Genomic DNA, 14,476 nt, shown 5'->3' with positions numbered 1-14,476 from the left:
TATCCATCATATGCTTGCTTGAGACATAACCATGCAATGATTCCTTAACAGCACAATTGGTGCTGTTTTTATCCATATGCTTGCTTGAGACATAACCATGCAATGATTCCTTAACAGCACTTCCCTGGGAACTCTTCTGTTACTTACAGACAGTAAGAACAGTTATTCAGAAGAAATTTGGCAACTGGGTATCAATATATTGCTACTGGGTTTTGGTATTGTTATTACCTGTATTGTTATTAATTGTGTTTGTATTTGTAATATGGTATATTAAGGAATGTATGGCATTCCACAACTGTTAGATTTCAGGCAGGATGTTCAATTTAATTCTGACTTTTTCAAGGCTGAGGTCCTTAGGATAATTCAAAATCTTTGTATTAATTACTATGCAGAATAAACTGATGTCTATTTATTCAATCTGGATAGCTTCAAGTAGAATATATAACACATGGCAAATGTGCCTGAGATTCCATTTAAAATCTGAGCCTGAATTGTGTTGTAGTCATTGTTCATGAAGCAAATTTATAATTGTTCTGTTTTCCAGACAGTAACAACAGTTATTCAGAAGAAATTTGGCAACTGGCTATCAATATATTGCTACTGGGTTTTGATATTGTTATTACCTGTATTGTTGTTAATTGTGTTTGTATTTGTAATATGGTATATTAAGGAATGTACGGCATTCCATAACTGTTGGATTTCAGGCAGGATGTTCAATTTAATTCTGACTTTTCAAGGCCCAGGTTCTTAGGATAATTCAAAATCTTTGTATGAATTACTATGCAGAATAAACTGATGTCTATTTATTCAATCTGGATAGCTTCAAGTAGCATATATAACACATGGTAAATGTGCCCAAGATTCCATTTAAAATCTGAGCCTTAATTGTATTGTAGTCATTGTGCATGAAGCAAATTTATAACCATTTTGAGTAGAGCTGGATCCAAGGAGTTTATTTATGTATGAGACTCACTTATTTCAGAAAATTCACTGAGTACTAATCGTGACTTTGTTCCAGTTGACATTGAAAAAAGAAAAAAGATTGCAGTGCTTTCTAAAATGTTTACTCCAAAGGCTGGGAACCTTAACCCATGCTCAAATGAAGGAATTTTCTTTCGTAGCAAAAACTTGGAGATGTGGAAATGTTATTTTTTTCTAGCAAGTCTGAATTATTGCTGTTTCTGTTCAACCCAAATAAATAATTTCTCTTATTCTCTCCCACCTTTCTTTTTGATCTATTGAAAAATAAAAGAGTCTGTATTTAAGAACAGGTCTCAACTTACACACTAAACCTGCAATTTTCCATTGTGTTTACAAGTCAGAATGATTTATATCTACTAATTTCCACTTCTGTTTGTCTACTAACACAGTAAGTGTGACTGTAGGTAAAACTGCATGTAAGTATTTTCAGAAGAACTATTGTTTTCATTACATTTCATATCAGTTTCCAAGTATTTGGCTTAGACATTGTGAGTGTGTTCTTGAAGAATATAATTTAATTTCAGTATGAAAGCAATTAAAGAAGATATTTCTACTTCTGGATTTTTTGCTTGTTTTTCTCCTGTTCCTTGTTTTCTCCATGTCTTCAAAATAATCAAAGTTGTGTGTGATTTCATGAATGTGTCTTTGTGTGAGATACAGCTGCAGAAGAAACAAAATGGATTCTGATGAAGGGTGAGGGAGGTACTTGCAATGACTAATCTGTTTGGCTTTGTATTGTTGCCTGTCTGCTCAACAGCAAGGCATTAGATAAGAGAGCAATAAAGGAAGACTTTAAAAAGTGAGATAGAAAGGTACAATAATGATACTGGTACAAATTCCCCCTGCCCCTTCAGAGCTATAGATAAAAGTGTTTGAATATTGGGTAGATTGGGATAAGGGTGCTTGGCAGGAATAAAACACAGATAAGTCAGTAATCCCTGATCAGGGGAAACCACAAATATCAAAAATCCTGCAAATATCTGGAAGGTTGAAAAAAAAGAAGAAACCATCCAAAATGTGCCATGGCTATCGGTTCAAAACAAGACGATGATTTTTTGTTTGTTTTCTTTTCAGTAGAGGGATTTGCTCACAAAGAGGATTTATTTATTTATTACTTTTCCCAAAGGCTTTTTACCTTGCAAAAAGTAATATAAATTACTTTGTTTCTAAAACCCTGTGTCAGCACAAACACGCTGTGACAAGTTCCCCCAAGGAAAGTCCTGTAGGGTCCAAATCCCAGCTGAAATTCCTGAGTGAGCCATGCTGAATGTTTGCTACCTGACTGCTGGTTGGAGTGACTAGATTGCAGAATACTGACTTGAAAGGTAGAAAAGCCTGAGGATCTGTACATCTGGCAGTACAGGTGGCTGCTCATTAAACCAAGGAGCACCACTGGAGATTTATTTTGAAACCTATCACTCCTTACAAATGTATGATGAAATTGCAAAAGTAGTCTTCACTGATTATCTTCTGTTGAATTTATATTCATTAATATCTCTTCCTAAACTGCATTTAGACTAACAGTCTTGAGCAGTTTGTAACTGATCCTGCAGGTCAGCTACCCTGATGCACAGCACACACTGACTTTCATCCCTATGGATGTTTTGTCTTCCAGTCTAAACTGGAGTACAGGAAATAAAGACAGAGGAAGAGAGAAAATGATGTTGAATTGCAGCTCACCTCATTCCACCACAGAATGCAGCCACTGCCTGCACCCAGGCTCAGGGTCTAACAGCACCTGCAGTTTGGATGAACCACTAATTCCAACAGAAGCAGCATGAAACTCAGAGTTGAGTAGGACAGCCACTTATTTTGAACTGGAGTGATTTCTGGGAATGACCTAGGTTGGACATTAGATAACCAACATGAAATTCATAGTTTTCTGAAAAAAAAATATACTCTTTTCGTCTAATATCACCACTGCAATAGTTTCAGTTACAAAAAACACAAGGCATAGCATCACCAGCTCACTGTCCTGATTATTTTCTTGAGCATCAAGCTTGAAAAAGATTGACTTGTTTCCATCTGTGTGCGTCCGTACATCTGTTAAGCTAAATAGATTGAAAGGATTGCAAAATACTGTCAGACAAAGCACTGATTTCTATGCTTTTTATAGATGGAAACAACTCAGCTACTCAAAGTAATGTTTTATTTCAAAAAGAAAACACAGGTGACTTAAAATATGGAGTATTGTCCAAAGCTTATTCTGTAAGCTATGTCATCCTTATCAAGTATTTCAGAAAACACATATTATGTCTGCTGTTTGGATACATGCAAATATATTACCAGCGTGAAAGAACCTCAAATAAATGCTTATATCAAATATTACCAATACTGGGTGTTCTTACACCATGTGAATACCAACAATTTCCATGAAAGGCCTAGTCTTAACAATAGTAACTCAACAGCAAAAGGGATATAATAATATTTCCTTTCCTTCCCCCATGACACACTGTGGTATAAACCATGTTTATTAATTTATGCAAAATTCTGCTCTGAGCTTGCATATAGCTTGGTGTAAGAAATAATTGTTTTATCTGACTAGGCACATATAAATAATTGTATGATAGATTGATGCATATATATGTATATATACATATATATGTGTAATGTAGCTGTAATAAGCTTGGAGAGGATCACAGGAGGTGGCTGTAGCCACCACAAGCCCAAATAATCTAGAACATCATCTTCATGTTTAATGCCATTCATCATCCTGTGTGAATTATGTTAGGGATCAACTATTTAGCTGCTTGTGGATAGAATGTAAATAGGTGTCAAAGAACAAACTCAGCAAAATGAGAGCACAAATTACCACAACAGGAGTAAAATGGCATGAACATATCTGAAATTATTGTTATTTTCATTTTTATAACAGTAGTTCAAGTGACCTGCAGCCATGATTTTAAGGTAACCATATTTCCAATAATCAGGAACTGTACTGTTTTAGGCTTAAAATCCTAAACTGGCAGTTTTCTTTATTCTGCTCTGCCTACAACAGAAAAATTTAAAATGAAGGGTAAAAAAACCCCAAAAACAAAACAAAAAACCCCACTGGGCTGTGTTTCTTCCATCTGTATAGTTAGAGAGGGAAGGAAAACAAGGGGAAAACACACACAGGTATCTACCAGGAGCTTAGGTATCTACTGTCTGCCGTGATCAAGATATTTGCCTCACTCTGTCTATTCTAAATGTTATCTTGACTTTGGTTCAAATTTTGGCCTGAAACAATGGAGACCAAGAAATATATATTTGCTAATAATTGAGAGTGCTATAGAAATAAAATAAATATTTTATACAAGAGTAGCAATACATCTTTAACAAATATTATCTAGCCATAACATTCTGGCACATGGATTGCTGAAACAATTGTTACTGGGGAGAAGTTCTGACAGGAAGACTAATATCCCAAATAAATTTGTTTTCAGGTCTCCTTTTAGAAAGGCTTTCTTTTTTCAGTTTATTGCAGAAGCATCATGTGATGGGGAATGTGGAGATTTTCCTGCATGTGCCTTTCCCTGAGGGCTTCACAGAGGAAGAATTATTGCAAATCCACAATATGTTCTTTGGAGCCAAAAGACACAAGAAGATTCTATGGGGAAAAGCTGAAGATTATTCCCATATCATTCCCTACTTTGTTCATTTTTTGGACTGCCTAATCCTGGAACATGAGTGTGAAAGGCAACACTAGGAAATTAAATAGAGTTTAGATGTTGGCAATGACCCAGACACTGCTGCTCAGACATACGTATTCTCTTAAATTTGTAGAATTCCTCGTATGGCTCTCTGCCACTGTAACTACTGGCATAAAAGCTCTAAGAAATTTCTTTTTAATGTAACAATATATTGATCACTAGCTCTTACAGTGACTTTTCTAAATGAGCTATTACAAGATAATAGCATCCATGTTTCTGTGTGCTACTAGCGGAACTCAATAATTTTCTCATTTGTCTCTTTTTTCAGATTTTTTTAATGTCTTCTTTTTGATCTCAAATTGCTCCACATCCATTGTTAGTTTTCTTTTCAATATCCACCTCTTTTAACTATTGGCTTATTGTTATTTATGGATTTCCTTATTTGCTGTGCTTATTCTCTTTGCTTTTCATCAGTTTTATCTTCCTGTTCTATTCTGACTGCATTTCTAGAAAAGTACTGTAGGAATCCTACTTTTAGAAGGTAAGACTTAAACATTTCTGTGACTCTGATAAATTGTCCCAAGACTTTTTGTTGTTAAACATCTCAAAATTGTATAGGGATGCTTAATTACTTCTATCAGATGAGGAATGAATAAATGCACTAAGAACAACACAGTGTTGTCTCATTATTTAGCATGTAAAACACCATGCCAGATATCCTGATCTGATGGAATTAGGGAACTGAATGTAACATAGACTCAGTTCACTTCATATTACTATAACTATTTATATTTTCAGTAGTATAGTAGGAATGTTTACTAGGAAACAAGCAAGCAAAACAGAAAATAGAAAATTTTACAGAGTAGTTGCATTTTGTTCAAGAAGACAACTTTCGTAACTGAAGTAGCCTTCATCTGGAACTCCTGATTCTTTTAGGCTTGAGGTAGAAACAAATACAGGAATTACTTCTATCTTTGGAAACTCACTTAAAACATATCAGACTGGCCTTGAGACATTGTGCAGACCACAAGACACCTTAAGGCAAGCCTGAAGGCCAGCTGAAAGGTTCAGACACACCAACATGCAGCTGCTTGTCTTTGTTAACACAGAAGAGATCAGCTCAACAAATTTCTGTGCTTATTGTTTGGTTTCTTTTCACATTGTACTCTACTTCAAAATATTGCCGTATGTGCCTAGAAAGGATTGTCAGCTACTCTTGAAGGCTCATCTATCATGCTGCACATTACCGGGGAAACCTCACCCTTAACTTTGTAAGACGAAAGAACTCAGATACAAACTTACCAAGTGTGGACTCAGGGAATTCCTATGAAAGGAATCCTGGATGAAAAAGTAATGTTTGTTGGAGTTTTGCTGCCTCTAGGACATCCCTTTTGGTGAGTCTTCCTTATGAAAGAAGGTGTGAACTGGCTCTGATATACACCCCCAGAAATAGCAAGCAGTATTTTATATCTCTGAAATTAGCAACTTTTAATCTCTGGCAGACAGCTTAGATAACAGATCCATTGACTACTTAGGAAAAATGGTGAACTTCTAAAACCTCATGGTATCTTGCTGATGAAATCTATTGTAGTGCCAGGATAATAAAAATATTTGTGCAAAACACTGAAGAAACAGTTCTGACACTATTGTGCTGAGATCATCAGAATTTCTAAGAAAACTGACATAAGAAACTGGTAATGTGCAGGCTTCAAAGTTGGTTTAATCTAGTGTTTTTTAGAAGATTAAAGACATAGACTAAAAACAAGCATTTATTTTTAAAATACACTTTATTGAAAAGAATGCCCATGACATCTCTTACCCACTCCAGCATTTTGTAATTTATTTACAATGTTATATATATATGTATAATCCAAAATACAAATTATAAATGAGGCAGCATTCCTTCGAAGAAACAAAACAGCTTTTTTTTTTCTACTGGACAGAGAGTTTTCTAATTCAGTATCTTCATTATTCAGTATCTTTATTATTGTAAACAGAAAAATACCTAAAGGACGTTCTGAACTGCAAAAGAACACACTACACATTGGTCTGTGGTTCTTTTTTATGTCTATAACATAAAAAATATTTAAGAGACAGCTTCTGCATAGCTGAGATTGTTAAAATCTTACTTTTCAGACAACACCCGAGGCTCTACTCTGAAGCTGATGCTAGATAGCTAGTTGGGAAAATGAACATGCAGGTCACTTTAACTGAGGAGTTAACATTTATCTTGCATGCAGGGCACACTGATTTAGAAGGCTTTGAGAAGACTCATTACAAGCAAGTGTTAAATACTAAAAGTTGGTCTGTGAGCCAGACAGAATTCAGAGAACCAGAGATAGTGAGGATATAAAGATGATATGTAGCTAGCAACAGTTGTGGCTTGCTTAGGGATACATGTAAACACAGTCTGGTTAGGACACTTAACAGGATAAATGTGGAAAAAATAGAAAGGATAAAGCAAACAATACATTAAATGGTTTGTGGTTAGTTTTCAGTACATGCATGTTCTCCATTGATGTTAAGAAGAAATAACAAGCCATGACTACTTTTTGCAGAACAAAAGCATTCAAGTTTTTCCCACTGAAAAGATACCTGCTCCTGTTACCCTTTCTCCAGTGCTATTGTTTGTTCTATGTAATGTGGTAACTCTCAGGATCCCTGCTGGCTTTAATTCTTCAAAGGCAGTAGCTTCCCTACTGCCCTGCCCTAACAGATGCATTGTCTTCTCTCCTCTCTTTCACTTTAGCAGGTGGCGCAGTCAAGGATGAAATATAAAAAAAAAATTGTTGGAATGACAGAGTATTATAGTATCTCTGGATGGGAAAGTATGTTAGGTGTCTAAATTAGAAAGCCTATAAAATGGAATTCTCCTAGAGAAAAAGTCTCAAGGAGTAAGCCCTGAGCACATTATCTGGGGAGGCTGCAGTCTCCTCGTGACAGAAGGCAGTAAATGGTGGGGAGGACAATTAACTGTTAAGGATGACACAGATTCAGCTCACTAAGGTTTAGTGAACTATGGACTCAAGAAATGGCTGCATTTTGTATCATGTCAATGAAAATAATTTGAAGGAAACTAACAGATGCCACAGTTTTATTCTCTAGCAGGCTATTTCCTGAGCAGGTATTAAAATCACTCTGTTTGGCCTTTCTTGTTTGTTTGCCCTTGTCTATTATTAATTACACATTATGTTTGTGGAAATAGCTGTGTAATTATAAAGATGTCATTTTAGTTTTAGCCTTGGTCTTTGGCATTTAGATATCTGTGTATCTATTTACTATTTTTGTTATATTCTTCTCTTTATAAGCCCACTAGATGTGACAGGAAGTCCCCTAGAACGGGAAATAATACAAATGCCACTGATACAATACCTGTAGCTCATCTTAGTCATGGTGAGGTTTTATAAGGTTAAATTAAAATGCATGGCACCTAAATTTATTTGTTAAAATTAGCTCAAATTTATGTTCACAGATATAAAACTCTGGCATGGAAACAGCATTGTCATGTCTAATTGAGATAATTTTTTTACTCATTAGTCTTACTTTGTGTATAACCTTTTCTCTTAATGAGAGCAGAAAGAGAATTTGCAGCCTACTGAGTCAGCCATCATAATTGTAAGCTTGTTTCAGGACCTCTCAAACCACAGATTTTGTTAAAATTATAAGCCAATTTAGCAACAAAGCCCTGTTAATGAAAAGAGTGCAGTAGTGTTTGTAAAGCAGAAGCAAATTATCAGCTCTTCACGTATTTGTTGTGTGTGTAAGAGAACAGAAGGTCTCGGTGCAACAAGATTGTATTTGTGGTGCAGCTGGATCATATGCTGCCCACATTTGCTGATTGTCATGGTGATTTATTGTTGTGACCAAAACTTTCCTGCTTCTGCATCCTAGTGATTGTAGGCTATTTGGAACATTTACAGCCAAAAGCATCACAAATGTTTTCTGAGGCTAAATCTGTATTAGTAAATTTAACAAGTGCTGTGGAACTTCCAGGATGTTAAAATAATCACTGGTACATTTAAATTGTTAGAATCATCCTTTAGACAGCTTCAACATGTTCCCACATGATTCCCAGGGGCAGTTTACGGGCTAGTACAGGCAGTTTGCAGTTTGCATGCAATCACCTTAATTTGGAAACTAAGAAAATATAATAGTCTGGATCTGATTCCTTTTGCACCAGTGAGCCTCAGTGGAAGGGAAGGATCCCGGGAACATGATGTATTTACTGATCCTGGTGTTTTGACTGCAGAAAACATCATACCATATATGTAAAACCAGTATTTTTCTCTTACTAGGTTTGTAGTTGCAAACCTAATTTTTTTGTATATTCATTTAGCAAACATAAATTTACTCCATTAACAAGTAAGGAGGAGAGAAGGAAGGAGTGGCTGTCAGTCATACTGGTGTCTAATTCTTGGTGTTTTGGTTAAGAGGTTCTCTTGGGTCATCCTGACTTGCCATTGGAAAAAGATTGCTTTATGTCTTCCAGTACTTGATTGGGCGTGGATTAGGTTGGATATTGCCATTGGGAAAAGATGGCTTATTATCACTGATTGCTTTATGTCTTCCAGTACTTGATTGGGAGTGGATTAGGTTGGATGAAAATGAGTGGCTCTTTACTTTTCAGGACAAAAAAAAAGGTCCTTGAGCATAATAATAGAAGACTATTTTAGCTATAATATAAAATTTACGTTCAATGCTTGTGGGAAAAAGGATTGGTGAATGTTTTAGGCAGGAAACTTTCACTTAAGTTGCTTGCTCTATCTCTATAGTTCTTGAGAACCTCTTGGTTTCAGATCAAAAAAGAGTCATCTTGAACAAAGAGGCAGTTTCTGTATAAATTTGTTCTCTTCTACTTGTTTCTACATATGAGAAAAAAACCCTGAGAATACTAAGAAACGTACTGACTTTTATAGTTATTTTATAATAATATTGTACCTATATCCCTGTACTAAGAGCGTAATATGCTTTTTTTGTTTTACATGCCATAGGATCTGAGCAGAATCATGATACTGCCTTAAAGATGATTCTTACTAATTTCCCAAACTTTTTCCAAGTTGAAAAATCTTGAACATAATCTTTAAATGTGTTTTTCATCTACTGAATAATTTTTGGGGGGATCTGATGGAACAATTAAGATTATGGATTACATTGGATTAGTGCAAGTCAATGAATTTAAAATAACTAAAACCACCATTGTTAACCAAGACCTATCAGCAGGAACCTCTATGTGAGGATTATATTCTATATTTCATATTTTTAATACTTTGTATGGCCCTTCAACTTCTGGAAATGCTCCCCAAGTTAAATATTCAATAGAAACTGGATGTGATTTTAAACACTAATGCATCAGAAGCAGCTGCAAGGGTAGTGGGAGTGGGAAGGCAGGTGTCTGGATGGGAGCAAAAAACGAGAATGTGGTGTTTCTGTATTATATTGACAAAAAATATAAATAGCAGGGTGGGGGAGGGGAAAGTTTATTGTCAATCCCATTTTCTCATTAAAACTGTAGACAGCTCAATTAGTACCTGCAAATGAGGCTTTTGTAATATTAGTCCCAATACTGACTTTCTTTGTTCTCTGCATAATAACTTGTGTTTAAGTTTTAACAAGTGGGGTAGAATCTCCCCCAACCATCCTTGTTTCTTTCTCGCAGTGAGGTGCTTGTATGACCCTTCCAGTCACCAAAGAATCCAAATACAGGCAATTCACTAACTCTCATTCAACTTCCACAGATGATTACTTCCCTGAAATGAGTAGGATGAGACCCATCTGAGTATTCCTTCTTAGCAGAACACAGAAAATAACAGCTAAATCAGTGACAGTTCTGTATAGCCATAAAACTTGAGATGCATAAATCACAATTTTAAATCCCAATCTTCTTTCCATGTCTCCAGGGAAGGAGAAAAGAAATCACAGATACTCAGACTAGATTTCTTCTGTGTTATTTGCACTGCAAACAGCTAGAACAAGTCAGCACACAGAACTAAGCTGACGGAAGTAAAATTTTGGCCACGGACAGAAAGAGTAGGGTAAAAGCTAGAAATGAGTCAGAGATGACCCCAAGATAACAAGCAGTGTTTATAGTTCTTATAAATTCCTCCCAAATTACAAGAGTTTTGTTGGTCTCATAGTGACCCTGTGAATCTCCAGCTCACTCAGGAATTTCTGTCTGTTTAGCAAAAGTCCCCTCTTCCAAGTAGCCCTTACACTATGAAATGAGTGAGGGGCCAGGAGACAGAGCTTAGGAGGGAACTGTTCAGGGCAGGAGATGCAGAAATGGGGCAGAATGTGGAACTGTGTGGAACAAAACTACAGAGCTTATTTTGGATCTAGGGCAACAGGTGTGACTGCTGACAAGTGAGAGCTCTGGAAGTTTCAGAGGATGATAACTGCAAGGCATACTGGATATGGGACCTCCCAGATGCTGGGGATGGGGAAAGGCACAGTTCACTACATGCACAAACCTATTTCTCTTCAAAATCTCATCATTGATTGGCATCACAGGTCATATCTATAAGGGCAAAAATGCTTTGAGTATGAGGAGAAAAATGATTGCTAGTAGTTTGAGAGAATTTATTCCAGGAAGATGTGTTCTTTGGTTTAGAATTAGTAAAACATCCAGGTAGTAGCCTAAAGATAAAACGAGAAGAGATGAGAGTACTATATACATGAATGTGATCTCCATAGGAACTAAACCTTTTTTAATTGTCCACATGACATTAACCACAGTCATCCTTTGCAAGACCAAACCTGCTGTTAAACATGACAAAATACAAGTTCAAAAAGAAAAATAATAAAAAGTCCAACAAAAATAATACACTAAAAAGGAGGTTCTAAGACTGCTGAATCACAGTTGTATAGTTTTTCTTGTTTTACACTCAATATGAGGCAACATCTCTACCCAAATTATCAAATAGAAGATACTGAGACAGTGCATTAAGCAAAGAGACATTCACACTATAAAGGAGGTTCTAAGACTAACAGTCGTATAGTTTTACACTCAATATGAGGCAACACCTTTACCCAAATTATCAAATAGAAGATACTGAGACAGTGCATTAAGCAAAGAGACATTAAGAACATCAGATAACTGATTTGCAAAGGTTGGGGGTAATTTTCAGAATTTTTCAGTTAACTGCCTAAAAGGCCCCAGTGACATATAAGGACATTCTCCATGCATTCTACAATTCTCTGTGTGCTGAACATCTGAAATCTCACATTTGCTGTTAAATAGGTGTGTCCCCCATTGGAGAGGATTTGTAACATGGGGCAGTGGATTGGACTGCAAATGTACAGAAGATGCAACTTCTCCCTAGCAGCATGAATTTACCTTACTCTCTATTTCCAAATTAGGGAGCTAAGGGTATCCACAGTACCTCAATACCTCACTATGCAATTCCCATGACGTCAGAAGGGAATTGGGAGATAAAGTCCATCATGAGAGGCTACTTCCTTCTTGTAATGCCTGGTAGATTTGGAGGGCAAATGAGACAACGTAAGTACGGGCACCTTTCTTGATCTCTTGTGCTACCTACACACCTCTCTTGTGTAGGTAGCACAAGAGATCAAGAAAGCATTGTGATCTTGAGGCCCATGAGACAATGTAAGTACGGGCACCTCTCGCTACCTAAGTAGCACAAGAGATCAAGAAAGCATTGTGATCTTGAGGCCAGTGGAGAATAAGAAATCTTTGTTCAATCTCAAAGTGAATAAATAAAAGACTGGAAGCAAATGAAGTAAAAATTAGAAGAAGAGGAGCCATGAACAATGACTGTAGCCTTTCAACACAAAGATAATGTAAGTAAAGAAAAGAACAAAAGCAGAGCAGGAATTTGTGTTGTATGGAGTGATCACAGCACACTTGTGTTGGCAGAGAAAGAAACCAGTCAATAGGAAGAGGCTCAGGCTGAAAAGAGCACTGAAAGGGACTGGGAAGTTTGGGCTGGGAGAAACTGAGTGCTTCCATAGATGGATATGTTTGGAATGAAGAAAGTGAATTTCTAGTTTCAGCTCTAAAATCAAAAGAAGAAAGGGGCTGGAGAAGAGAAGAAAGTAAGACACATACAATATTACTCACTTGTTTTTTCTAGGATGCTGGCATATCTTGTGAAGAGAGATGAGAGTGAAGAGGAGAGGGACAGAGGAAAGAAGCTACCAAAAAGTTGGTGTCCTCTGCAAAAATGTAAGGTCAGAAAGTTGGCCGGAGTGTGACTGCAAGTCATTGACCTCATAAGGCATAAGATCCTCTGACTGTTTTTTCTCAAATGTTGTATTTCGAAGACTTATTTTTTCAAAGCATAGTTTGACAAATCCCTGGCATCTGACAAGCCCACTAGCATCGCTAAGGTTTAGTCAAATTAATTTTATCTGCCTATTGTGACTTCAGTGTACTTTGCCCCTGGCACAGGATCGCAGGGAACTAAACCCGAGCAATTAAGCTGATAACCAAGTGCGCCCAATGCCCGCCGCCAGCGCCCGCGGAGGGACCCGGCCCGGCCCGGTCCGGAGGGACCCCGCGGGACCGAAGGACCGTCCCGGGGAAGCCGCTGGGCCGCGGGCAGGGCGCCGCGCTCTGCCCCGGGCTATTGCCCTACGATAACACCGGGAGCACCGCTACCCCCTCCGCGGCAGACCGGAGCAGAAACACCGCGTAAGCGGCGGAGGAAGGGACGAGCCCCCGCCGGGGGCGCGATGCCGACAGCCGGCCGGCCCCTGCGGACGGGCAGCCAGAGCAGCACCACGGACACTGCCTCGGCCTCCCGCCAGCGGCAGCGGCGGCCGCGGGGGGACCGCACCGAGCCTGCGGCTGCGCTCCGGCGGCGGGGCAGGGCCGGCCCCGCGGGAAAGGGAGAATGGGGTGCTCTTCCCGACTCTGGTCTCAGCCGTGACCGCGAACAACCCGTGTTTACACAGGGCGACTCCTGCGCTCCCAAGTTTAGCGCTGAGACAAAATTTATTGCGGTTATTCCAGGGGAAGGAAGAGCTCTGATGCTTGCGGCAGCGGCGGCGACAGGGACCGGAGGGAGAGGACGGGCGGGGGAAGCGACGGCGGGTCAGAGCGGCACCGGGGTCGCCTCGGACGGTTTTACTCCTCGGCAATTCGGCAGTAACTTTCCCGTGCAGCTCCTTTCATTTGAAACTAATGTTTAGCCGAAAATATCAGCGTAGTGTCTCAGAGATTCGTCACCTAATGGGACATGAGCTGCGTCTGCGGTCACTGAGACCCGCAGGTCCTCCCGGTGCTCGGCGAGCGACAGCCTTGCCCCCAGTGATTCCCGTTCTGTCCCCAGGTGTCTTGCTGTCCTTGTCCTCGGTGGAGCCCGGTGCCTTTCAGGTTCTCCCCCAGTAAACCCCTGTTTTGGGCGGTCGCCTGTTATTCTGGGCTTCTCTGCTGGGGCGACCTGCGGCTGTGACGGTGTCAGTCCGGCGCAGGCGGGAAGAGGGGGGCGGAACGGGGAAGGTGAAGTGACAGACACGGACCTCGCGGTGCCACTGAGGTGGTGTCATTTGTCTTTCAATCTTAACGCTGTGATTGTTTTCCCTCCCTACTATTATTTTCTGTAATCGGGGCTACATGAGCGCTCGGAGCTGACCTTCCTTCTCAGTGGCCGCGGGAGCCCCGCTCGCATCGCTCGCCGGCCACCAGAGGCTCGGGGTTTTTCCGTCTCCCCATCCCCGAGCCCAGCCCGGAGCGCTCCCGCCGGTGCTCCCTCTCCTCGCGTGACCTTCCCAACATGGCGGCGCGGCCGCCCCTGCTCCCTCCGCCCGCCGCCGCCGCGAGGGGCCTCCCCGGCGAGGGGGCGGTGGCGGCTGTCAGCCGGGCGGGGCGGGACCCGGCCGGCAGCGGGGGCGGGGCCGGG

Source organism: Passer montanus, unplaced genomic scaffold, assembly GCF_014805655.1.
Source record: "Passer montanus isolate IOZ18808 unplaced genomic scaffold, ASM1480565v1 scaffold10, whole genome shotgun sequence".
NCBI lineage: Eukaryota > Metazoa > Chordata > Aves > Passeriformes > Passeridae > Passer > Passer montanus.
This window is presented reverse-complemented; position numbering follows the sequence as displayed.